Raw genomic sequence first — 17207 nt, forward strand, 5'->3', positions numbered from 1 at the left:
TTACGAAATTTGCGGGTGCTAGCTGGAATCGGTTGGCGCAGGACGGGTAATTGGAGATCGCGGGGCCTTCGTCCCTTCGTCCATGGGGCTTTCTGGCCTTCGTCCTGCAGTGGACATAAAATAGGCTGATGATGATGTTGATGATGATAGCGACCCCGAGAATATTTTCAGGTGCTAAAGGTGAAGCTAGGCATTATGTAAAATGAACAGAAATAGGCATTAATAGGAGCAATAGTGTGTGTGCTAAACCTGTCCTTAAATCATATTTCGCACTCGTACACCAAAGGGTTAAACTATGAAACGCGACGAAATAGGCAGTTGGCTATTATCCATTCTGTATTCATAAGTAATAAAATCTGCGCCCACGGACACACAGATCAAAACGTGCCACCGTTCTTCTCAATCCTTCTCGCATCGTGCTGTGGCACAGTAATGGTACGCATGTGATGACGATCAGGCCAACTGACCATCGTCCTCGACCGTTGGCTGCATGGCGATGCTGGCGCTTCCACTGCGGCGCTGCGCCTTGGTCCCCTGGCGGCTCCGACGCTGCCAGACAGTGCTCATCTCGCGTACCTGTGCCAAGGCGCGCAAGCCGAGAGTACGAGGGCGCCGGCCGGCTAATTCGTCCACGTCGTCAGCGTCTCCTCTGTTTTTCTGTGCCTGCGAAAAGAAGAGTAGCACAAAGGGAACCAGCCGTTGGCCCTGACGCGCCACCTCCAGAGTAGGACTACTGTCACGCCGTCGCTCATGGAAACGCAGGCCGTGGCTGTACTCGCATCTGAAAAATGGTTGAGTTTTCAACTGCATTCACGTTGTTTTAAAAGAACAGTGAATGCAAATACTAAGTCGACGTGAACTTTTAGATACAATTCCAGAAACCTTGCAAGGCTGGTTTCGTGCCATGAAAAGACTTAGTGTACGAGAAAATTGCATTTGAGGGGTTCGAATACATTTTTCGTAATACCAATCTCCCATCGCCCGACCGGGGGACGGGTGACGTTGAATGCACCATCACTACCCGTTGTTGCAGTCGGTGAGTAAAATCCCGCACGACAGACGGCGGTACTGAGCCAACAAAGAAGGGTGGATTCGTCGCTGCAGCTGCTTTTTGGTCAAGTGGCATAGACCGGGCATTCCTAGACATCACATGGAAGTGGAACTTTCTGCTACTTGCAGTTTACGCGAGTTTTACAAGACAGCAAAACCAGCGGAGCACTATGCGATAACGAAACTACTACTGAAACGCCAAACCCTATTGCAAAAACCAGCGTCTTCCAGTGCTCTCCAATGTAAAGCCAGCGCGTTTTTTGACACGCGGTCGCACTGGGGATGCTGGCGCCAGGTGGGAGTCACTGGGACACCAGTGAGGACACCGGATAAGAGTTTCGTCTCACTGGACGGGAAGCCCGCTTCACTGCTATGACGCTGGGGCGCACTTGTTCGTGCTGTACACGCGCTGGTCCTCGCTGCAGTTCGCAGGCTGGAAACTGCGCTGGTTGCGTTCGTGCCGCACTGGTTCCAGTACGGAAGGTACTAATATTCATCTCTAGATGCTAATATATTGTCCTAAGTAAGTCGGTCTCCGGGTCATAAAAGTGTATTTCGTGTTGCAGCTTAGAATAAAGGTGCGTGCCCGTACAAAAATGAGTGTTGATTAACCATTGATGTATTGTTGGGGAATTGTTGAAACAACGGACTTCAACAAATTTTCAAGAGCAATTGAGTTCACTCAATCCTTGCACAACAATATTACCGTTGAGTGTTCTCAATAAAAAATTTATTGGGTAATTTGTGTTAATTTTTCTAGTTGTTCTTTTGTTGTGTAGCAGTTGAGTCCAGTATACAATAATTAGGACTCGCATATGAAGACATTCCAAACATGTTTTGCGATGCGTTCCAACCTCATTCCTGTCACTTTGCGGCAGGTAGGTTCTTCTTTCGCCTCGCTTTCATTAATAGAAAATTATGTATGACCGATGGGGTGGAATCGAACGTCGGCCGTCGAGCCCGGTACTCTAACCAATAGGCTACGAGCGCGCCCATACTCCTCTCATTCGAAAGCCAGTAAGCTCTGAAATGCTTGGCGTGTGCGCCGCGTGCCACTTCCTGGTACTGTCGCTACAGCTGGCGCTTTGAAGCGCCTATCTCCGGGACCGCCCCACTTTCGTAGCCATTTTGGCTACGTAAAAACTGCAACGTTAGACTAGATTCATGACCGCCCAAGTTCATAACGATTTATTTCTTCGCCGGTGTACAAATGCCATCGTCGTTTTAACATACACTAGATGACGTAACCATTGGTACGATCCGAAATGAGCACGTTTCGGGGAGCAGAAGAATGCGAAATTCACTTGCCAACACGGTGACTACGCGCATGTGGAGTTCCCCAAAAGTAGACACGGCGGCAGCGCGGCCGGCGATAAGACAGGTGCCGACAGGTGACGACGCTACCTTCGAACATCGGACGCACTGTGGGAACCGTAGGATGCAAGCGCGCACACGCTACAAACATACACGGGTGAGGTCTTCGAATTTCCTGCGACGTACCCTCTGTCCGTAAAGCAAATATAGTTTTTTGTCCAATGTCCGTGGTACTAGAGATCAAAGAATGAACGCGCTTTGAGATCGCAGCGCGCAGCCGCTATAACCATTGACTTCAAAAAAAGCTTCAGATTCAGCAACAGCCGCAACAGTATCACAGCTAATCGCTGTATCTGCGGCTGCTCCCGTTTCTTGCCTTGCAACACGGAGGAAGGAAACTAAGGAGAGGCCCTGACGTCACTCTTTGTGAAGCAAAAGTGAAGCCGGAATTTGGCGTTGCTCATGGCGATGCTCCGCCTTTTGGGCCACCCTCCTCTCTTGTTTACATCTTTCGCGAAACCACGCCGCGCTGCGCGTGGTGTCGCGCGCGGAGCGCGCGCGCTCGCGCAACATCTGGCAGAGCACGGTGCAGGTAACACAGCGCCACAAGACACGGAGACTAACGCAAACCCACCCACTCAGCGCCTTTACCACGGCCCGAAACCTACCAGAGCAACACGTGTGAGCGCTCAAAACCATAACAACGCCGCCATTGTGGCCCAAAAGGCGTGGCCATACAACAAAAAAAATTAAAAAAGCAGCAAAAAAATGAGAACCTACTACGTCATTTCCGCCACACTTTTCTCCTAGCGCGCGGAGGGGGTAGGGCCTCTCCTTAGTTTCCTTCCTCCGTGCCTTGCAAGAAGCACGCGATTTATTTGAGCCTCGCCGAACTGTCGTCCAGTCATGTTCCAAGCCTGCAGGTCTCGTATGTTCAGTTAAAAACACCAAAGGGAAATGAAAGAAATACAGGTAACGGACTCTTATTGTACCTTACTTGTCTCTTCGTCATCTGCAAAGATGCTATAAACTATTTTAAAAGCTTTATTTTTGTAAAAATTGCAAAACTAATAGTAATTTTTATTTCTAGGTAGCGCGACAAGCGTTAAGGTAGCGTTCGGGTGTGTATGTGTGCACGCAAACGAGCGCAACCGAGCTTCGTTTTGCGCACACTTTTGCAACAGTACACATGGTTACCGCTAGTTTCGTAGTCGCATTTTTTGATCGTAGTATTTATTGTTTACGCTATAAATTAGGTAGTTCTTAAAAATTTATGAAGATTCGTTGATGAAAAATTATTGCTAATCAATTAGTGGCTCTTAAGTGCCGTTATTTTGTGTTTGAAAGGTTTTTATAACTGAATACGATAGTGAAGCCATGTGAAGCTGTGAACGGCTTTCGGACTCAGTTATTCGGTTGCAGTTGTGCGGTGGTTCACGCCTCGTGCTTCTTGATGAAAGTATTTTCTTTTCGGACATCATGACGCACATTTTAGTGAAATGCTTTAACGACGATAAGTGGGACGTTTATCCGGTGAAGTGGTTGGCTCACCCAACAACTAGTCTTCTACTGATGTGCGTGCCTGACGGCTTTGATGAGTTGCGCGGCAGAGGCCATGATGCCTGTTGGAGAGAAGGCACCCCGAAACAGTCGCAGCCGCACTTCTGAAGATAGGTAAGTAATCTCGTTTTCTTGGGCACGTAGCCTTCTCTTCTATTTTGACATCGACGAGCGTGACATGTTAAGCACACCGTTCACTTTCTTGAAGCAAACCGCATGCCCCGGAGCAAATGCGCGCGATACTAACTCTCGCTGCCGCCGTCACTTCGTTTGAAACAATGGTAGGCGAAGAGGCAGCGGCGCCCCATGTGCGTAAAATTGCATTGCTTCATTTGTTCCTGTCGAATAACGTTTCCTTCATTTGTATGAGAGAACACAATTGGAACATAAGGATCGGTTTCTCTGCGCAGTGGTAATTTTGTACAGTGGCCACGTCATTTTTCATGGGGGCTCACGTATGCCGTCTAAGCGCTTGTTATCGCGTTCCGATACGTGAGAGGCGCGCTGCCTTTCAAGGTATTTAGGCAGGCACTACGAGTTTAGGAGAACCGCGCCAAATAATCGTGCAGCAGGTGTGCAGCTGTGCGACGCTTGTACCACACCCGTACCGGAAGGCAGTGTTGCACTTCACGCTTACGCATTTCGTAACTATGGCGGCCTCCGTGGCAATTTGGGGCTCGAGGTGTGGATACGATCCCTGCAGCGGCCGCATTCCAAAGGAGCAGAATGCAAAAACGCTCGTGCATTGTGCATTGTATGCACGTAAAAATTTCCAGGAAGTCAAAATTAATGCGGAGTCCCCAACTACGACGTGCCTCATAATCATGTCGTTGGTTTGGCACGTGGAACATCAGAATTATTTTTTTTCCGTAGTGCCTCATCGTATACCATACGGTTAGTATGATCACCTTTTGTGCCGTAGCGGTTAAGCGCGCCTCGATTTAGGTTGCGGCTAATGATGCGGCCGGCGCACCGCGAAATATATTTCGCCTCTCTGGGATTTGCGGAGAACGGCCAACCGATTAGTCACAGCTTCCGCGCGGTGACTACACGGATACACAGCGCAAATGAACAGAGGTGTGATGACGTGGTCAAAGAACACAGCCGCCGACGGGCTCACCTTATCGTCTATAACCGCCAAAACTACCGCAGTAAGCATCTTTATCTAGCGCGGCGGTTTGCCGTTGAAGGCGTACTGTACAATTTTAATAAGCGATAACCGAAACATGCCACCGTTCTCTGCTGCCTCTTTGAGTTGGATCGATCCGAATATGCGTTGTTTCCAGAAGCGAAAGGAGCGCCAATCGGCGTGTTGTCGCCTCGAGCTAAGCGTCGCACTCGAGCACCGTTTGCACGGTGAAGAATGACGCGTGCATGAAGCTAGCTCACTGCGCGGACGCTACCGCGCAAAACGCAAGGGCCTGTACGCGACGTTCTGCACACAAATCGCGCGGGATGATCGGAGCCACGCCGGAGCGGCTAGCTTCAAAGAAGCGGTACATGTTCTCACTCGTACAGGCACGCTTACGCTCGCATCGCTCTCGGCGTATGTTTAGGTCATTCCTTCTACTGGACTTCTACCCCAAGATTCGATATCTGTTTGGTATGGGCTATGCACTGTCGCGTGGTCTTTGGTTCTGCGAGAGAGCCGGGAATATTTTCCCCACTGTGAAACATCGCTGTGCGTGTTTTAGCTAACATTTACCGTAGCAACCCATTCCTTCCTTTTCTCGACGGCACTCGTAAAGAGTCCCAAATTTTTACTTGCAAGTATAGTGTGTACTTCTATTTCGTGCGTAGTTATGTGCAGTGTGTGGCAGATTCTTAATCCGCGCAATCTCATTTTCTGTCCACATTCCCTTCTCACAGGTTACGTATGCAGTAAATTCCCTGATGCTTAAGTGTTCTACGCCAAAAGCACCTTGGCGTTGTGCAAGAGACACCCGTTGATATGTGGCTGATTCACTAGCAAGCTCGCATCTCTGTTGCCACTCTCCATCAAGTGGGATTTTCAACTATTTTTTGTGTTGCTCTGTGGTGTACTAGCTGCCACATGGACGCTGTGAAGGCTTACTTCCTATTTGCTCTGGCGTTTAGTAGTAAAGGATGGGCTACCTTTTGAGGGGAGGCATTTACTTTTGTTTGTGAGAATGTTTACCAGCCTAACCAAGTGATACGTGGGTACTGTAAACAGCAGCACGAACAGAGGCGGACGACGCAATAGGTAGGAGCACACACGAGTGCAAGCTCTACTAAATGTTTGCTTTTGATGACAAAGGTATTAAACACACTGGTCAACTTGGCAAAGGTAAAAATCCGTGCGTGTGTGGCAGACACAGCCACGTGCGACAAGAAAAAAATATGAAAAAGCCATGTCATGTAGAATAAACGTTCGTGAAAAACGAGAACTATCGGTCAAATCTATTGAAAAAGCGAAAGATTTGTCCGATAAGTGATACTACCCAACGGGAAATGCTCTTTTGAGAACAACTATTTCCCACTAAGGGCAACAGATAACTTGGTTATGCAATTGTTTCGTTTGTGATCAATAAATATTGCTTCTGGAATTCCTCTGGTGTTGCGGCATAGAGCAGAAAGAACGATTGTTTCATCACGAAGACCAGAGCACAAAAGGACTTATGGAAGCATTATTTATTGATCACGAAGAAATATTCATAGGCAAGATTGCTGTGACCCTTAGTGGGAAAGAGTTGCTACAGTACTTCTCGTTACTATCGCTTACAGGAGAAACCTTTCAGTTTTCATGTTTTTGTTAGTTTTTGACGCACATGTTTATTCTACAGGACGTATTTCGGTCCTTTTTTGTTGTGCCGGGCTGTGTATGCTGCGCATCCATGGCTTTTTCTTTGTGAAGTTGGCCAGTGTTTTTAAAATCTTCGTCTTCACGAATAAACTTCTACTTGAGTCAGCGCTCATGTGTGTTCCTACCTTAATTCATCCTTCTCGTCTCTGTTTGGGTGGTTGTGAAATATAAATGTACACCGAATTGGCGAAGTGTCCATAGAATTGATACATGAAGTTATTTGCGCTGTTTATTTCAGGAAGAACGCTATAGGGTCTTATCTTCTCTTTGTTTTTGACACTGAGTACATTTTTCTAGTTCAATTTCAAGGAGTCCCCTGAGGAAGCCAATAAGAGTGATGGTAACTTCCTTTGTGTGTAAGATTTATGAATTTCATCCATTCAAGGCATGACATGGCACATGCCTGATTGTAGATTGCAAGCATTCGTAGTAAGATCTACTTTTCGGTTCTCATGACGCTTCTTTGTACTGCGCTGCATTCTCCAGGCACATGAACCTTTTTATGCTCTAAGTACATGCGTTCTTTTTCTATATGTTGGAGCGAAAATTGTAAACTTCAATATGCATATATATCATTTTCCTTGTAATCTTTTTCAACATGGGTGCGCTGTAGCTCCCTCTGTCTTTCAGTTACTGCTTTGTCCCAATTTTTATGCAACCTTTATGTATTTTATGCAGCAAAATTCTGGTGCTATTTTAATAACATTTTATCTGCGAAATTGAGGTAATTGGTGTTTCGTATATGCATTTATTTGCGTTTTTCACTGTCTCAGCAATCGGGCTGTCGAGTCATTCGAACCTTTTCTCATACTGTATGACTATTTCTGGGGTGCTTGATACTGAAAGTGCAGGTGACCATTTATTTGGCTGTTTGGAATTGTGTTAGCCATGTGTTACTACCAATTTTCTGTGCTAAATAATTATTTTTTCTCTTATCGTTCAAGGTATTAGCCTTTCCTCATCTCTTTATTGACTGAGGTAGCACTTAGTTGCTGGGTATAGGAAAAAAGGCCCCAAAAAGTGCTTTAATTAGCTTTGTGCAAGTCCAGAAAGATTACCTGAAAATGAGCTCACTAAATTGAGGAAATGCCACTAACGAACTCCTCTGTACCCCAAATTAACATAATCAAATGGTGTACTGTTTGTTCTTGACTTGTGCCAGGGAGATAAGCTGCTTTCATTACACAAAAGCTTTACAAGTTTATTTCTGAAGAAAGCAATCCTGGCTTGTCAGAAACACGATTCAGGTGTTCATCATGCCCGACAACTTTCTAAATGATGTCTCGTCAAATAATAGCTAAGTTGAGTGATGTTATTTTATAAAATAATTGGGCAACATGAAAATATATATATCTCGAAGACAAAGCTCAGGCAAGTCTACTTTGGTACTTCATTAAATTTTAATCGCGGTGAAAGACGTGTGCTAAAGGTTGTATCTATTTACGTGAAGTCATTTGTTTCAAGTTGGTTATTTTGTCTTCTCACAGTCAGCCGTAGCCCTTCCTGTGATGTGTTAGTGTGCGAAACATTTTAATGTAACATATTCAGATGTCTTTTGTGTATTCACATGCAAGCAGCTCCAAGTGTTCATGTGTTCAAAGTTGGTTGTTACAAGGGTATGCTTAAGCCCTGCCTTTTGAGTCGCTTTGCCTTCTAGTCATAAACTTAAGTCGAAAGTGAAGAACACAATGATCGTTTTGATTGGATTCATATGTATAGGTTTTTTCAGATGTATTTACGCTGCTAGAGTGCTGTAGGTACTAGCCTGTGTCTCCAGGTTCGATGTAGTGGTGCCTTATGTACTGTAATAATGTTTCACGTGCACGCATCTTTAGTGTAAATAAAGGTACTTCAAGTTGATCAGTCTCTCCTTTGATTTTGTTTGTGTTTGGGAAAGTTATGAGCAGGCACCGGGGCATGCAAGTGTGAACAGCGAAGCAATATCAATATATGAATAAAAATACACTAGCCCAACGAAACGTCAATCATATTTCAATGGCGACTTCTGAAATCTCAATGGCATCTCAACTGTGCCACGAAATGCTTTTCAATGCGGTGGCAATAATAACTCAACAACAGGTCAACAGAACTACCACAACGTTAGTTCAACGCAGAATCAATGGTAACTCAACAACCATTCAACAAAATGAACACAACGGGCCGTTTAAGCACAATGCACTTTCAATGGTAACTTAACAATTATTCAACATTGAGGTACCCAATGGTGTTTCAATTCGATTTCAGTGGCCAATATTCAAGAGTGCTCAACACTCAACCCAACAATTCTCCAACATACTTTCACTAATTCCTCAATAAAAAACTCAACATTGACCAACAATATTTCAATGCCTTCTCAATAATTTTTTTTGTACGGGTGATTACACACCTTTCGTGGTTCATGACCTGTTTATGCATACGTATTATGAGGCTGAAAAGCATTTTCGTGTTTTACAATTTACTTTTGACCGGGCGGATATTCATGACAAAATGACGCAGGCGCAGATGACGCCTCGTTTTTTAGTACTTTATTTTATACGCAACCGATGAATGCGAGTTGTCGCTGTGGTGTCAATGCTGTGGAGTCGACATGAAACTAAGTAGTAGTTCAGAAGAGTTCGAACGGACTTCCAGGAAGCCTCCCGGTGATTGATATTATCGCACCGATAACAAAGCTGACGCGATTCGAGCGCTTGCACTTTCCCTAGTTTACGAAAAAATAATAGGTAAAAGGCTCTGAGGGTCAAATTCACACATTCTAGCAATCGCCCGGTACCAGCGCCACGATAGTTCCCTTCCACAGTAGTTCAAGCCTAGCGAACCCGCCCTGTCCGTCTACACGCTATCGGCACGTCTGGGCTCAGGAACCAACAAGTCTAACAAGGTTAAATCACTGTACATTTCAGCTTTCGCATCGGTGTTCTTAATTACACAGTTTTTTCTGTCTACAGCGTCACCGCAAAGAGCGATAAGCGCCGTATATGTGCTGTCGCCGAAGGCTGCCAACACAAGCCTACGCTTCTCTGACGAAGATATGCGACTATACAGACGTGTTGATTGAAACGGGTCGTTGAACGAAGAAAATGTTGAATATCCCTTGCGCGATGAACAAGAAAAGGCTATCGAAATCGGAAGTAACAGCCCATACAGCGTCCCGGGTCGGCACTTCGTTTATGACTTTTTCGAAGTGAAAATACCAATCGCAAAAGAAAATCTGTGTTGCGGCACTTCTAAGCAAACTATATTGAATACGCACAACAACGTTTTCTTTCAGATACAGGCGTGGTTGCTGGGCAATTGCGCATCTGTAATGTCTGCGTGAGGCGCGTCTGCGAAACAATCTGTGGCTGATTCTTGGTATGGCAAAATATTCACGCCCTGCGGTCTGCTGGCATGCCCTAGTGGTTAAAGTACCGGGCTGGGCATGTGTAAGTCGCAGGATCCAATACTGGTGGGAACATTTGTACTTTTTTCGCCTTGTTTTTATTGCTCTAAAACGCTCTCTGTTGCTTCCTATATTTAAAAAAATATATACGGTGCCCAGGAACTGCCTACTTAACCCCCTAAAGCTCCTTTTCGCGCTAGCCTCCAAGTACGGCGCGCCTTCGCAGCGCATCCGGCGCGTGACCCTGGGCTCATAATCCGGCATGGCACCGGGTTTTGCAATAGGGAAGCGTGGGCGGTGCGGAGTCGAACGAAAACGAAACCTTTAGACCACCCGTGTCGCTGTCAAGGGTAATTTCAATGAGTTCTTTTTACTAAAAACGAAATAAAACCGGACAAATAGCATTTTATTTCGTCTTATAATACAATACAATGATGTTTTTTGCAGCGAGTGGTTGAGTACTAGTCACAAGATTTTACTGAGGAGTGCTTTTGTCATGAGGCAAGTACTTCAATGTAACATGGGAGTCTCTAATCACGTCCTGCATTTGCCTCAGTTTCTCAATTATGAAGGCTCTGTTCGCGATAACATTGACGCCTTAGGGATTCTCGAGCACTGATCTATCACTTTGGCTTGACTTATTATTGTACTTTAGTGTCCCTTTAGGTACAATCAAAACTTTTGTAAGCGAGGACCCTGAAGAACTTGTCGCTCTAGTCAACCAGCCCATTTTAGGGGCATGTGTCGTTCGCTGTGTTGCTGCTGTTCGATGCGCTGGCGCGCCATCTGCTGCGCCTACATGACAGTGCGGTGCCAGTTGAAATCCAAAGCGTAGAAAATTGTTCTGTCACCGTTATGTTCTCTTGTCTGAGAGTCGATTTTTGAAAGCAGTGTTTGCCAGCAAATAATGCTGAAAGCTATGGCGCTGAAAGAGCTCCGGTGCGCACTACCGTCTACTCGTGTAGCAGACTAAACTCAAACCGGGAGAGACTGCTTCAAATGCGACACGTGATCCCGCGTTCCTTTCGGAAAGCTTTTGAGAATTACATTTATTGCCGCCGAAAGGAGGCCACAGCTAGCGCCAGAAAATGTGGTGCCTTGTGATATCATCATTTAAGAGCTTAAAATAGTTAATTCGTGATGGTCCAGAAACGAAAGCAGCGCCTTCTGCTTCGCGCTTCCTGCAACACTGGCCGATTTGTGCTAAGAGTCGCTGTTAATCAAAGCTAAAGTCGCAGTGTTAACTTGAGCCACCGCCATATGCTGAGCCAACGTCAGTGCTGTCAATTATGTAACGTGAGGCTCTGCACAACCTGCATGCAGGTATCACTGCGCAAATAGAGAGGTTAATGTTTTCAAGATCAATGCACTGTGAGCCATGGCCTAAATTGATCGGACCATTTCAACGGTGGAAATAAAAGGATTTATTGGGGAGGCAAAGTTCCACATGTCTTTGAAGCGTATGCCACACTCACAGTTTCACGTACTTTCACGAAAGAGGCTTTTTTCTGAGATGTTTAACTACGCCGCGCCTATCAGTAACATTAAATGCGTAGTTGCATTCTCACTATCAAATACGAATGTAATTTTTTCATGGCATCGCCGCCAGACAGACTGCCTGCAGAATACGCATCCTCAAAAGCCTGAGCAAAACATGAATGTGCGATAAAACACGGATGTAAATACGAATTCATTAGCTTCGTACTGCACGCGGCCAGTTACCGCCAGCTTCATGTGGATGGATGGATGAATGTTATGAGCGTCCTCTTTGGAACGGGGCGGCGCGTTGCTCCAGCTAGCCCTTGCTACTATACTGCCTAATGTCCGACCTAGGTAAAAAGAAAAAAAAAAACTGAACTCCCACGGCCAAATTTCCTTACCCCCTATATTGAATTTTGCTTTTGTACGTCTCCGTCTTTTGTAATTTCCCTGCTTTTTTCCACCAATATTCCAATCGCCCCTTACTAATCTCTATTGGGGACATGTTTACTTTGTTTACGTTATTTACATGTTTACGTTATTGGGCACTTGTTTACTTGGGTTCTCACTGAACCCAAGGGCTTCAAGGCGGTTAGCGATGCCTAAATCGAGCGCTGGGCAGATGTATTCACATTCTAATAAAACATGCTACATCGTTTTCCTAGCCTTACCGCAGCAAGCACATGCTTCTTTCTCCTTATATCTAGATTTTAGGTGCGCTTTCTAAGGCGTCCTGATCTCACTTCGAAAAGTAATGAGCTTCCCTTTGAGTTTTCAGAAATAGTTTCTTTCCTGATTTCGTTTTTTCCTCTTAAGTAGTTACTCATGCCAGGTTTCCTTTCGATTGCCGCCACCCATGAGATTATTTCAGCATCTCTGACTTTCCTCCTTACGCTCTTTGTTGCTGTGTTGTCCACCCTACAGGCCGCATACTTGCTGGTAAGCTTCCTAGTTCTATTCCTCCACTGTGAATCAATGTTTTTCCTGTACAGATACCTGAACACTCTCCCAGCCCATTCACTTTCTTCCATATTCCTCAGTCATTCTTCATACTCAAGTTTACTGCGAGCTTCCCTCACTTCAAAACTAGTGCAGCCCATATCACCCTGCACAGCTTCATTTGTAGTCTTCCCGTGAGCGCCCAATGCAAGGCGACCCACTGACCTTTGGTTCCCGTCGAGTCCTGATTGTACCCCTGATTTAAAGCAAACAACCGCATTTCCAAATGTAAGTCCTGGAACCATTACACCTTTCCACATACTCCGGAGCACCTCGTACTTATACTATCCCCATAGCGCTCTGTGCTTCATCATGGCTGAATTTCTCTTCCGCTTTACTGTTATGGCTTTTTCCTGTGTTTCCATATATCTAGCGCCTTCGTTTATACATATACCAAGGTATTTATATTCCGTTACCCGAGGTATTTCCTGGACCTGTAACTCCACTGGCTGTTCACTGTTTTCATTGAATACCATAACACCTGATTTTCTAACACTAAATTTCAAGCCTAAATTCTCGCCTTCCTAAACACAGATATTAGCGAGACGTTGTGAATCACTTCGTTTGTTAGACAGCAACCTAATGTCGTCGCATCAAATAAATTTGGAAGCTCCTGCTCTGCACCCTACTGCACCCGCCTTTTTGTATGAGAGATTGATCCCGATATTATTTCCATCCAGCGTCCTCTCCATCCTCACAATGTACATCATAAACAGCAGCAACGTTACTAGACTAGCATCAGTTGTAAAACTCTACGCCCGCGCGCCTACAGCCGCTGTTGCCACTTCTGTGACAGCCGCCAGATGGCAGCGCCGTGCCATCGAGCTCCACTGCAGACTCCTCGCCGCAGCCTTGGGTTCGTGCGGACGGGCAGTTTGCACGTGTTTTACGCTCGCTGACATTCTCCCTTGTCCGAATTAGTGATACCATGAGAAAGCGGTATCCACCTACAGCAATAAGATTTATGGGGCCAGTCGGTTCATACTGAAAGAAGGGTAAACTGCACGAAAGGAAGAAACGCATACAGCGAAGCGCAGGAGCTGTGTTTCTAAATGTCGTGTGTTTCTTCCTGTCGTCTTAACGTTTCGCGCAGTTTATGCTCAGGAGCCTGAAGAACTGGTCAAAGTGCACATTTGTAGGATGATCTTCATCCCCACCGAAGCTTCTCACCACGCCAAAGAACCGCTACAAAAAGAAAGATGAGGTCAGTGTTTGAACACACAAGCCACACACAAAAAAAAGAAAGAAAATCATCGGCTTTTCCACTCCGTGAAGATGGTTAACCAGCGAATCTGAAACATGCGGCCCCTGTGTTTATCACTGGGTTAATCACGAGGGTTCATTAAAGTATTTCTCAATTAAGAGGTTACACGCACAATCGGCTGCGACGGAGAAAAGGACGTCACTGGCGGTATGCCCGCAGTCTGCCATTGTCGCTTGCGTTCGATGTCTCAAGTTTGCTCGGCGGCGTGGTTAGCAGCCTTCGCCCGCCATTTGCCGCTTTTGATTCTTCGAAAATAATTTCTTCAAAATTAAATCTATCCCTTACGTAAGACTGAGTGGCTCATACTCCCTTAAGCAATGGCTCATACCCCCGTACACGCGGCCTCCCCATTACGACGACAGAAGAAAAGTGAAATTCTACGCTGTAAGGATGAACGGCAACGCAGCCTGCTGTGGAAGACAACGACGTTCGCGGGAGCAGCACACTAGCGCGTGCCGTGGATTTCGCAGAAAGTTCGCGGTCGGCACGAGGAATCGCTCTGTTCCACGCCAAGCGAAGCGTCGCATTGCTGGGAGCACATAAAAAGTGGCGCGCCGAACTGTCGACAACGTTCCGATAGCCGCCTATGCAGTCAGTTACGCAGCACGTCGGCATCGTCTGCTGATATTCTTAACAAACTCGACGAAGGCTACAGTTTCGCGGATGACATGCTTGCTGAAATTCGCCGTCAACAACGAACCACATAATACACCAACGCTGCACCGCGTGGTTAGTCCGGCCCGCCCGCGTAGCCGGCTAGTGAGGAAGTGAAGCTGGATGCGACTGCAGCGCCACGAAGGCGCGGGCGGGTGGCGGTTCCGCGCAAAAGCGCTGAGTTTTAAAACTGAAGCTAGTCTAGTAACGTTGAAACAGCAGTGGGGATAAAGGGCACCCCTACCTGAGTTCCTTGTTGATATCAACTTTCTCCTCCCTCCTCATCCCTTCCCATTCAGTGCAAACGGTATTTTCTAGGTAAATCTCTCTCATAAACTGCAGACAATTGTTACCTAAGCCTGCCCATTCCAGAATATCTCACCAGATGTCCCGGTCTATATTGTCATACGCTCCTGTACACTCTAAAAATTTTCACACCCTTATGGGTGTAATACGGGTGTATTCATCTTTTCACCCTTGTAAACACCCTTGAAACACCCTTTTTTAATGGAAAAGGGTGTTCAACAAGAAAGCACCCTTGGAACACCCCAGTCTTTCTAATATACACCCTAATTATAAGGGAGTAAGTGAACAAGCTTACAGTACATGATAAATGAACATTGCCAGTTAAGGCGTTGATATTGGCTTTACATATAACGCGCGCTACCTGCGCTTGAATCAGGTAGCTGGAATGATTAGATCGGGGCATCTAGGCAGCAGCGCGCTGGCTCCGAACAGCGGTCAAAAATGAAGTTTCCCACTAATGTTGATATCGAACGGATGCCACTAACGCGCAGACTTTGCATAGCCAGATATCTGCAAAAGGCTTGATATGATCAGTGGCAAAATATTTACAATGCTATCACTGAATACTTAAAGGTGTGCAACCAGTTAGACTGGGAATTGTTAGGAGTGAGGGCTAACGGTAAATAGCTCACCAACTTACGGTTTGTAGATGACATTGGCATACTCAGCAAAGCTGCAGACCATTCGCAACAAACGTTTGAGGACCTTGGTGAAGAAAGTGCAAGAGTCTGATTGAGAGTTAGTATGCAGAAGAGAAAAGTAATGTTCCGCAGCCTGGCGAGAGAACGAATGTCATGGTCGGCAGTCAGCCTCTAGAACCTGCGCAGAAATACGTTTATTGAGGTTAATTACTCGCAGGGGCCACTGATCAAGGAAATTACTAAATCAGGCATTACTAAATCATGACCAGGGAGCTTACTGCTAATCATTGCTTGCTACCGTTACTAACGTATGGAGCCGAAACTTGGAAGTTACCAAAGAAGCTTGGGAAGACGTTGAGGACCGCGCAACGAGCGATGGAATGAAAATTATTAGGCATGACGATAATAGACTGGAGGACAGCGATGTGGATTAGAGAGCGAACGGGGATAGCTGATATTCTGGTTGACATTAAGAGGAAGAAGTCGTGCTTGGCAGACATTGCAATGGGTAAGGGAGAGAACTGCTGGTCTATTGGAGTTGCAGAATGGGTGCTAAGGGAAGGGAAGCACAGTCGAGGACGGCAGAGAATAATGTGGACGCGATGGAATTGGGAAACTTGAAGACACATGGAACCAGTTAGCACAAGACAGGGGTATTGGAGATCGCTGGAGAAGCTTTCGTCCTGCGATTGACGTCAACACAAGCTGATGATGATGATGATGTGACGACATCCATGCCAGCTTCGCGGCATGTCATTCATGTTATGACATGCATGCGTGTCATGCACGTTCTGATAGCTCGATTTGCGTCGATTGCGGGGTGGGGGGGGGGGGGCTAGTAGCGGCGTAGCCAAGTGGGGCACGCCGGGCACTTGTAACGCTCACTAACAGTAAATTTTTTGCTACTATGGCAATGGCCCCGCTCCTTCCCCCTCCACGGTCAATTGGGACCCCACCCCCCCTCACACGAAAAAAATTTTCTGGCTACACCACTGTGGGGAGGGGGGTGTAAGATTGCTCCAGACCCCTTCCCCTAACTTGTCAACGGAAACGGGGCAGGGTTGGGCCGCTGCCACCGGGCCGCAAGCCTTAGGCAGCCCAATTACCGGCTGCATTTCCCTTTGGACGTGAATACTGCTCTAATGTCATTACACTGTAGGATTCGTGGCGGTTCGAGGGCCCCCATGCGACAATAAAAAAAACACATACAGCCATCAGCAAGTCTTAGCTTGAGCAGATCTTAGGGAGCTGGGCAAGACTCTCAAAAAAAGAAAGCTTGGCACCCCTCTTACATGCATTTTCAACTCTGGGTCACCGCTGACTGCACATTTCCGGTAAAAAAAATCACACAGGAACTCCTCTCGGATTTGTCTAAGTATGCGTAAGCATTGTGACTCTTCCTCATCCACACGCAGTCCATGTCGTTATCAATGTTATGAGACTTGATCCGACGAGTATAAGCGACAGCGCTGCGGCGACACGAGCTGCTGTGGTCGGCGGCGCCAAGTGAATGGCGCAAGCAAAGTACTGCAGGTGGCGGGGCCAGGTGCGCTGTGACGTTACGTTCGTTTTCAGCCGTTACCGCTCTTTAGCACTTCTCAACCGCGTCGAACCATTATCAACCGTTCTCCGGCGGCGGCGGCGGCTGCTTGTGGCACGGCCGCGCGAACCGTATCTCGAAAGGGAACTGCAATTTGGACAGAGTGTGCCCACTGCTGAAAACTTCACGCGCTG

The 17207-nt window shown here is 46.5% G+C and overlaps 2 long non-coding RNA genes across 2 annotated transcripts in view; one reads left to right on the plus strand and one right to left on the minus strand.

Annotated features, from left to right (window-relative positions):
- Positions 1–341: 341 nt before the first annotated feature.
- LOC126539824 (uncharacterized) overlaps positions 342–17207 on the minus strand; it is a 141088-nt gene continuing 124222 nt past the window's right edge. Inside the window, exon 3 of the long non-coding RNA XR_008614366.1 lies at positions 342–663. This is a non-coding gene — a long non-coding RNA (uncharacterized lncRNA). The remainder of the gene's footprint in view (positions 664–17207) is intronic.
- LOC129387051 (uncharacterized) lies at positions 3768–8608 on the plus strand. The gene is made up of 2 exons (XR_008614365.2): positions 3768–4038; positions 5794–8608. It is a non-coding gene; the product is annotated as an uncharacterized lncRNA (long non-coding RNA).

This window comes from Dermacentor andersoni, chromosome 2 (genome assembly GCF_023375885.2).
Source record: "Dermacentor andersoni chromosome 2, qqDerAnde1_hic_scaffold, whole genome shotgun sequence".
NCBI classification, from domain to species: Eukaryota; Metazoa; Arthropoda; class Arachnida; order Ixodida; family Ixodidae; genus Dermacentor; species Dermacentor andersoni.